The sequence below is a fragment of the Petromyzon marinus genome, chromosome 66, assembly GCF_048934315.1.
Source record: "Petromyzon marinus isolate PM22_M1 ecotype Great Lakes invasive population chromosome 66, UKy_Petmar_22M1.pri1.0, whole genome shotgun sequence".
Lineage (NCBI taxonomy): Eukaryota > Metazoa > Chordata > Hyperoartia > Petromyzontiformes > Petromyzontidae > Petromyzon > Petromyzon marinus.
In genome coordinates, this window is record NC_133732.1 from 5,938,303 (window position 1) to 5,948,768 (window position 10,466).

Here is a 10,466-nt window from a genome sequence, read left to right on the forward strand (position 1 = left end):
ATGTACAAGTATGTGTATGTACAGGTGTGTGTGTGTACAGGTGTGTGTATGTACAGGTGTGGGTGTGTGTGTACAGGTGTGTACAGGTGTGTACAGGTGTGTGTACAGGTGTGTGTGTGTACAGGTGTGTGTACAGGTGTTACTGTGTGTACAGGTGTGTGTGTACAGGTGTGTGCGTGTGTATATGTGTGTGTACAGGTGTGTGTGTGTACAGGTGTGTGTATGTATGTATGTACAGGTGTGTGTGTGTAGGTGTGTGTATGTACAGGTGTGTGTGTACAGGTGTGTACAGGTGTGTGTGTACAGGTGTGTGTATGTACAGGTGTGTATGTACAGGTGTGTGTATATACAGGTGTGTGTGTATGTACAGGTGTGTGTGTACAGGTGCGTGTGTATGTACAAGTGTGTGCGTGTGGGTACAGGTGTGTGTGTGTGTGTACAGGTGTGTGCGTGTGTACGTATGTATGTACAGGTGTGTGTACAGGTGTGTGTATAGGTGTGTGTATGTACAGGTGTGTGTATGTACAGGTGTGTGTATGTACAGGTCTGTGTGTGTGTCTCACTAGGGAGACAAAGGCGGTCGGGCGCAGTGCTGGCCACCCACCCCCTCGTGTACTGTTCCGGCCTTCATAGGTGCTCGCTAACAGCACTTGCCCCTACAGTCTGTTAAGGCTATATGGGGGATCTTTGTCGTGTGTGTACCGGTGTGTGTACCGGTGTGTGTACCGGTGGGTGTACCGGTGTGTGTGTGTGTACCGGTGTGTGTGTGTACAGGTGTGTGTGTGTACAGGTGTGTGTGTATGTGTGTATTTCCAGGTGTCTGTATGTATAGGTGTATGTGTGTATGTATGTAGAGGTGTGTGTGTATGTACAGGTGTGTGTGTGTATGTACAGGTGTGTGTGTGTATGTACAGGTGTGTGCGTATGTATGTATGTATGAACGTATGTACAGGTGTGTGTATGTACAGGTGTGTGTGTACAGGTGTGTCTGTATGTATAGGTGTGTGTGTACAGGTGTGTGTACAGATATGTGTACAGGTGTGTGTATGTACAGATGTGTGTACAAGTGTGTACGTCCATGTACATGTACAGGTGTGTGTGTGTATGTACAGGTGTGTGTGTGTATGTACAGGTGTGTGCGTGTATGTACATGTACAGGTGTGTGCGTGTGTGTACATGTACAGGTGTGTGTGTGTGTACATGTGTGTGTATGTACAGGTGTGTGTGTAGGTGTGTGTATGTACAGGTGTGTGTGTGTGTACAGGTGTGTACAGGTGTATGTACAGGTGTGTGTATATACAGGTGTGTGTATGTACAGGTGTGTGTGTGTATGTACAGGTGTGTGCGTGTGTTTGTGTATGTACAGGTGTGTGTACAGGTGCGTGTGTACGTACATGTGTGTACGTGTGTGTACAGGTGTGTGTGTGTACAGGTGTGTGCGTGTGTATGTATGTATGTACAGGTGTGTGTACAGGTGTGCGTATAGGTGTGTGTATGTACAGGTGTGTGTATGTACAGGTCTGTGTGTGTGTACAAGTGTGTGTATGTACAGGTGTGTGCGTGTGTGTACATGTACAGGTGTGTGCGAGTGTGTACAGGTGTGTGTGTTTACAGGTGTGTGTACAGGTGTGTCTGTATGTATAGGTGTGTGCGTGTGTGTGTACAGGTGTGTGTATGTATAGGTGTGTGCGTGTGTGTGTGTGTATAGGTGTGTGTATGTACAGGTGTGTGCGTGTGTGTACAGGTGTGTGTGTACAGGTGTGTGTGTGTACAGGTGTGTCTGTATGTATAGGTTTGTGCGTGTGTGTGTGTACAGGTGTGTGTATGTATAGGTGTGCGTGTGTGTGTACAGGTGTGTGTATGTACAGGTGTGTGCGTATGTGTGTACAGGTGTGTGTGTGTATGTAAAGGTGTGTGTACGGTGTGTGCGTGTGTGTACAGGTGTGTGTTTATGTACAGGTGTGTGTGTACAGGTGTGTACAGGTGTGTGTACAGGTGTGTGTGTGTGTGTACATGTGTGTGTATACATGTAGCGATAGTGTAGCGGTTAGCGCGCTGCGCTAAGAACCTGGCGACCCGGGTTCGATTCCCGCTCACGGCCAACACCAGTGACGATTATTTGAACCGGTCCCGGGCCTCCCCTAGGTCGACTCAGCCTCAAATGAGTACCTGGTGCGGTGTGTAAACATCGTCACTAGGGAGACAAAGGCGGTCGGGCGTGGTGCTGGCCACCCACCCCCTCGTGTACCGTTCCGGCCTTCATAGGTGCTCGCTAACAGCACTTGCCCCTACAGTCTATTAAGGCTATACGGGGCGTGCGCGTGTGTGTACAGGGCGTGCGCGTGTGTGTACAGGGCGTGCGCGTGTGTGTACAGGGCGTGCGCGTGTGTGTACAGGGCGTGCGCGTGTGTGTACAGGGCGTGCGCGTGTGTGTACAGGGCGTGCGCGTGTGTGTACAGGGCGTGCGCGTGTGTGTACAGGGCGTGCGCGTGTGTGTACAGGGCGTGCGCGTGTGTGTACAGGGCGTGCGCGTGTGTGTACAGGGCGTGCGCGTGTGTGTACAGGGCGTGCGCGTGTGTGTACAGGGCGTGCGCGTGTGTGTACAGGGCGTGCGCGTGTGTGTACAGCGCGTGCGCGTGTGTGTACAGCGCGTGCGCGTGTGTGTACAGCGCGTGCGCGTGTGTGTACAGCGCGTGCGCGTGTGTGTACAGCGCGTGCGCGTGTGTGTACAGCGCGTGCGCGTGTGTGTACAGGTGTGCGTATAGATGTGTGTATAGATGTCTGTACAGGTGTGTGTGTGTGTGTGTGTACAGGTGTGTGTGTACAGGCGTGTGTGTACAGGCGTGTGTGTACAGGCGTGTGTGTACAGGCGTGTGTGTACAGGCGTGTGTGTACAGGCGTGTGTGTACAGGCGTGTGTGTACAGGCGTGTGTGTACAGGCGTGTGCGTGCGTGTACAGGCGTGTGCGTGTTTGTATACAGGCGTGTGCGTGTGTGTACAGGTGTGTTAGTGTACAGGTGTGTTAGTGTACAGGTGTGTTAGTGTACAGGTGTGTTAGTGTACAGGTGTGTTAGTGTACAGGTGTGTTAGTGTACAGGTGTGTTAGTATACAGGTGTGTGCGTGTGTATAGGTGTGTGTACAGGTGTGTTAGTGTACAGGTTTGTGCGTATGTACAGGTGTATGTACCGGTGTGTGTGTACAGGTGTGTGTACAGGTGTGTGTACAGGCGTGTGTGTGCACAGCTGTGTGTGTGTGTTTACAGGTGTGTGTACAGGTGTGTGTGTACAGGTGTGTTTGTGTACAGGTGTGTGTGTACAGGTGTGTGTACAGGTGTTAGTGTGTGTACAGGTGTTAGTGTGTGTACAGGTGTGTGCGTGTGTACAGGTGTGTGTGTACAGGTGTGTGTTAGTGTACAGGTGTGTGCGTGTGTATAGGCGTGTGTACAGGTGTGTGCGTGTGTATAGGTGTGTGTATAGGTGTGTGTATAGGTGTGCGTGCAGGTGTGTGTCAGTGTACAGGTGTGTGCGTGTGAATAGGTGTGTATAGGTGTGTGTACAGGTGTGTGTACAGGTTTGCGTGTGTATGTACAGGTGTGTGTACAGGTGTGTGTATAGATGTCTGTACAGGTGTGTGTTAGTGTACAGGTGTATGCGTGTGTATAGGTGTGTGTACAGGTGTGTGTGTGTATAGGTGTGTGTACAGGTGTGTGCGTGTGTATAGGTGTGTATAGGTGTGTGTACAGGTGTGTGTACACGTGTTTGTGTACAGGTGTGTGTGCAGGTGTGTGTGTTTACAAGTGTGTTTGTACAGGTGTGTGTGTACAGGTGTATGTATAGGTGTGTGTACAGGTGTGTGTTTGTGTATAGGTGTGTGTACAGGTGTGTACAGGTGTGTGTGTACAGGTGTGTGCGTGTGTATAGGTGTGTGTACAGGTTTGTGTTAGTGTACAGGTGTGTCCGTGTGTTAAGGTGTGTGTACAGGTGTGTGTGTGTACAGGTGTGTGCGTTTGTACAGATATGTGTACAGGTGTTAATGTGTGTACAGGTGTGTGTACAGGTGTGTGTGTACAGGTGTGTGCGTGTGTATATGTGTGTGTACAGGTGTGTGTGTTTACAGGTGTGTGTACAGGTGTGTGTACAGGTGTGTGTGTGTAAAGGTGTGTGTATAGGTGTGTGTACAGGTGTGTGTGTGTGTGTACAGGGCTGTGGGGGAGACAAAGGCGGCCGGGCGTGGTACTACTGCTCCCCACCCACCCAATCACGTCCCACGGTGCCGGCAGCCTTCACGGGCGGCGCTGCCGCCGCCGCTGATGGCTCCGAACAGCACTTGCCCCCAGCAGCCTGCGAGAGGCTACCTGGGGTGTCTTTGTCGCTTTTGTCTTTGTTTACATTTGAAGGTGCAAAGGGGGCGGTGGTGGTGGTGGTGGTGGAACGCGCGAAGGCAAATAAGGCCCCTCGCCAAACTCGTTCGGTTTCCCAGTGGAGGAAACAGAGTGGGGTGATGGGGGTGGTGATGGGGGAGGTGATGGGGGTGGTGATGGTGGAGGGAGTGATGGGGGTTGAGTGGGAGGGTGAGGGGGTGATGGGGGAGGGAGGTAGAGGCATGGAGGGTGAGGGTGGGGGATCGAGGAGGGGGGAGGGGTATAGAGGAAGGGGGCAAAGTCGGATGAAACCAGATCGCCGATGAACAAAGACAAAGGCGCAGCCACTAAGAGGTGGTGGTCACCCAAACTTTACCCCACCACCACCATCAAGAGGAGGGAGTCACCCACACTTTACACCACCACCACCACCAAGAGGAGGGAGTCACCCACACTTCACCCCACCACCACCACCAAGAGATGGGAGTCACCCACACTTCACCCCACCACCACCAAGAGGAGGGAGTCACCCACACTTTACACCACCACCACCACCAAGAGATGGGAGTCACCCACACTTTACCCCACCACCACCATCAAGAGGAGGGAGTCACCCACACTTTACACCACCACCACCACCAAGAGGAGGGAGTCACCCACACTCTACCCCACCACCACCACCAAGAGGAGGGAGTCACCCACACTTTACACCACCACCACCACCACCAAGAGGAGGGAGTCACCCACACTTTACCCCACCACCACCATCAAGAGGAGGGAGTCACCCACACTTCACCCCACCACCACCATCAAGAGGTGGGAGTCACCCACACTTTACACCACCACCACCATCAAGAGGAGGGAGTCACCCACACTTTACCCCACCACCACCACCAAGAGGTGGGAGTCACCCACACTTTACCCCACCACCACCATCAAGAGGTGGGAGTCACCCACACTTTACACCACCACCACCACCACCAAGAGGAGGGAGTCACCCACACTTTACACCACCACCACCACCATCAAGAGGAGGGAGTCACCCACACTTTACCCCACCACCACCATCAAGAGGTGGCAGTCACCCACACTTTACACCACCACCACCATCAAGAGGAGGGAGTCACCCACACTTTACACCACCACCACCACCAAGAGATGGGAGTCACCCACACTTTACCCCACCACCACCATCAAGAGGTGGGAGTCACCCACACTTTACACCACCACCACCACCATCAAGAGGAGGGAGTCACCCACACTTTACACCACCACCACCACCACCAAGAGGTGGGAGTCACCCACACTTTACCCCACCACCACCACCACCAAGAGGTGGGAGTCACCCACACTTTACCCCACCACCACCACCACCAAGAGGAGGGAGTCACCCACACTTTACACCACCACCACCACCAAGAGGAGTGAGTCACCCACACTTTACACCACCACCACCACCAAGAGGAGGGAGTCACCCACACTTCACCCCACCACCACCACCACCAAGAGAAGGGAGTCACCCACACTTCACCCCACCACCACCATCAAGAGAAGGGAGTCACCCACACTTCACCCTACCACCACCACCAAGAGGAGGGAGTCACCCACACTTTACACCACCACCACCAAGAGAAGGGAGTCACCCACACTTTACCCCACCACCAACACCACCAAGAGGAGGGAGTCACCCACACTTTACCCCACCACCAACACCACCAAGAGGAGGGAGTCACCCACACTTTACACCACCACCACCACCAAGAGGAGGGAGTCACCCACACTTTACACCACCACCACCACCAAGAGGAGGGAGTCACCCACACTTTACCCCACCACCACCACCACCAAGAGGAGGGAGTCACCCACACTTTACACCACCACCACCACCAAGAGGAGTGAGTCACCCACACTTTACACCACCACCACCACCAAGAGGAGGGAGTCACCCACACTTCACCCCACCACCACCACCACCAAGAGAAGGGAGTCACCCACACTTCACCCCACCACCACCATCAAGAGAAGGGAGTCACCCACACTTCACCCTACCACCACCACCAAGAGGAGGGAGTCACCCACACTTTACACCACCACCACCAAGAGAAGGGAGTCACCCACACTTTACCCCACCACCAACACCACCAAGAGGAGGGAGTCACCCACACTTTACCCCACCACCAACACCACCAAGAGGAGGGAGTCACCCACACTTTACACCACCACCACCACCACCAAGAGAAGGGAGTCACCCACACTTTACACCACCACCACCAGCACCAAGAGGAGGGAGTCACCCACACTTTACCCCACCACCACCACCAAGAGGAGGGAGTCACCCACACTTTACCCCACCACCAACACCACCAAGTGGAGGGAGTCACCCACACTTTACCCCATCACCACCAAGAGGAGGGAGTCACCCACACTTTACACCACCACCAAGAGGAGGGAGTCACCCACACTTTACACCACCACCACCACCAAGAGGAGGGAGTCACCCACACTTTACCCCACCACCACCACCACCAAGAGGTGGGAGTCACCCACACTTTACACCACCACCACCACCAAGAGGAGGGAGTCACCCACACTTTACCCCACCAACAACAACCGCTCTTGGTCACGAAGTGGCGGTGACGTCACCACGACGCTTGTGTCAGGCTAGGTGCACCTTGAGGCCACGTAAAGTGTCGAACGCCCGCTGGCAGGAGGTCACGAGGCAGACCCAGCAGGTGCCACGGGTCGACTGATTGAGATGACTGAGATGACTGGCTGATGCACCACCTGTGCCCCCTACTGTGCCAATTTGCTGTGCTTTAGCCACCCGGCGCTCTGCTCGTTGTTGTGAGCGTCGCTCCTCTGCCCTCCGTTGTTGTTGGAGGGCGACTGCCTCCAACTGCCCAGTAGCATCCTTCACGAGCCTCCTCCACAGAGGCCGAACTTGACACCGCTGGTACCAGTCATTGGCAAGTCCACTCAGCTCCACGTCCTCCTGTACCACGTCACTCCATCTGTTCTCTAGCCCGTGCCGCGCCCGTTTAGCCCCCTGGATCCGGCCGAACAAAAGCTCTTGAGGCATGCGATGGCTGGGCATGCGGGCTACATGACCCAGCCAACGCAGCCTTGCCTGCCGGAGGAGCTCACCGATGGGACTTTGCCCAGATCTTTCAAGGATATGTGAGCTCCTCACACAATCTCGCCTGGTTAAACCCAGGATGGATCGTAGGCAGGCGAGCCTAAATGTTTCTAACCGGCGAAGATGCTCCATTAGGAGGGTCCACGTTTTGCAAGCGTAGAGAAGGAATGGCCGTGGCCGAGAAGACCTGAAGCTTCGTGCGGAGCGACAGACCAGGTAGCTTCCACACAGCGTTACGCAACCGATGAAAAGATATTGCCGCTCGACTGATTCGGAGTGAGACCTCTGCTGTTAAACTGGAGCCGGTCATAAGCACACTGCCCAGGTATGGGAAACTCTCCACTCTCTCCACAACTGCCCCATCACCGATTGGGAGTTGTGGGGGTGGAGTGTCCAATGGTACAAAATACCCAGGCAGGTGCTTAGTTTTGGTGGGGCTGATGGTAAGGCCCCACTCACTCACTCCACTCACTCCACTCACTCACTCTATTAACTCCACTCACTCACTCACTCCACTCACTCCACTCACTCTACTCACTCACTCACTCCACTCACTCACTCACTCCACTCACTCACTCCACTCACTCACTCCACTCACTCCACTCACTCCACTCCACTCACTCCACTCACTCACTCACTCTACTCACTCACTCACTCCACTCACTCACTCACTCCACTCACTCACTCCACTCACTCCACTCACTCACTCACTCCACTCACTCACTCCACTCACTCCACTCACTCCACTCACTCCAATCACTCACTCACTCCACTCACTCACTCACTCTACTCACTCACTCACTCCACTCACTCCACTCACTCACTCACTCCACTCACTCACTCCACTCACTCACTCCACTCACTCCACTCACTCACTCCACTCACTCCACTCACTCACTCCACTCACTCACTCACTCACTTCACTCACTCACTCCACTCACTCCACTCACTCACTCACTCTACTCACTCACCCCACTCACTCACTTACTCACTCCACTCACTCACTCACTCCACTCACTCCACTCACTCCACTCACTCTACTCACTCACTCACTCCACTCACTCCACTCACTCACTCACTCCACTCCCTCTACTCACTCCACTCACTCACTCCACTCACTCCCCCCCTCCCCCCCCCCCCTGCTGCTGGTCCGTTATGGTCCCCACCCGCTCCTGGTCCATCATGCTCCATGTACCTCCTACGTACATCATGCTCATTTTTATTCTAATTCCTTTGTCAAAGCGTTTTGTTTCCTCCCTCACAGCTTAAAGGACGCGACCTGGGCTTGGCTGTTTTCACTCCAACGCTGTCCTCATGACAGCACGGTCCCTTCACCTGATGAAGGCCACTTGTGTTGTGGCCGAAACGTCGTGATTTTTTTATTTTGTTGTTGTTTTTTAAGTGACTTTACCGAATAGAACCAAAGTGTAAGGCCCCACCTCTTAGTGGCATGCTCCAGTTTCAGCAGCCGTGTCTCCAACTCTCTGAGTGAGCAGCAATTACCGAATCATCGGCATACATAACGTGGTTGAGCAATAGGGAGCCATCCCTTGACCGCACCCGAGCATTGATCAGCCTCCCATTATATCTGTACCAAATGGAAATTCCCCCGGTACAGCTATTGAAGGCTTCATGAACTACGTGGTCAAAATAGATCTTAAATAATGTGGGAGCCAGAGGACATCCCTGTCGCACCCCAAGGTGTACAGGGAATGGCTCTGACTCCCGGCCACGTAGTTTTACTCGGGCCCGCTCACCATCATGAAGGTCCTTAATGATCGTGAGCAGGAGGTCAGGGACTCCGAAAGCACGAAGAACACAGACACTCACACGCAGACACTCACACACAGATATAGTGAGGGAAAAAAGTATTTGACCACCTGCTGATTTTGTACGTTTGCCCACTGACAAATAAATGATGAGTCTATAATTTTAATGGTAGGTTTATTTGAACAGTGAGAGACAGAATAACAACAACAAAATCCAGAAAAACGCATGTCAAATGTTATAAATGGATTTGCATTTTAATGAGGGAAATAAGTATTTGATCCCTCTGCAAAACATGACTTAGTACTCTGTGGCAGAACCCTTGTTGGCAATCACAGAGGTCAGACGTTTCTTGTAGTTGACCACCAGGTTTGCACACATCTCAGGAGGGATTTTGTACCACTCCTCTTTGTAGATCTTCTCCAAGTCATTAAGGTTTCGAGGCTGACGTTTGGCAACTCGAACCTTCAGCTCCCTCCACAGATTTTCTATGGAATTAAGGTCTGGAGACTGGCTAGGCCACTCCAAGACCTTAATGTGCTTCTTCTTGAGCCACTCCTTTGTTGCTTTGGCCGTGTGTTTTGGGTCATTGTCATGTTGTAATACCCATCCACGACCCATTTTCAATGCCCTGGCTGAGGGAAGGAGATTCTCACCTAAGAATTGACGGTACATGGCCCCGTCCATCGTCCCTTTGATGCGGTGAAGTTGTCCTGTCCCCTTAGCAGAAAAACACCCCCAAAGCATAATGTTTCCACCTCCATATTTGCCGGTGGGGATGGTGTTCTTGGGGTCATAGGCAGCATTCCTCCTCCAAACACGGCGAGTTGATTTGATGCCAAAGAGCTCCATTTTCGTCTCATCTGACCACAACATTTCACCCAGTTGTCCTCTGAATCATTCAGATGTTCATTGGCAAATTTCAGACGAGCATGTATATGTGCTTTCTTGAGCAGGGGGACCTTGCGGGCGCTGCAGGATTTCAGTCCTTCACGGCGTAGTGTGTTACCAATTGTTTTCTTGGTGACTATGGTCCCAGCTGCCTTGAGATCATTGACAAGATCCTCCCGTGTAGTTCTGGGCTGATTCCTCACAATTCTCATGATCATTGCAACTCCACGAGGTGAGATCTTGCATGGAGCCCCAGGCCGAGGGAGATTGACAGTTCTTCTGTGTTTCTTCCATTTGCGAATAATTGCACC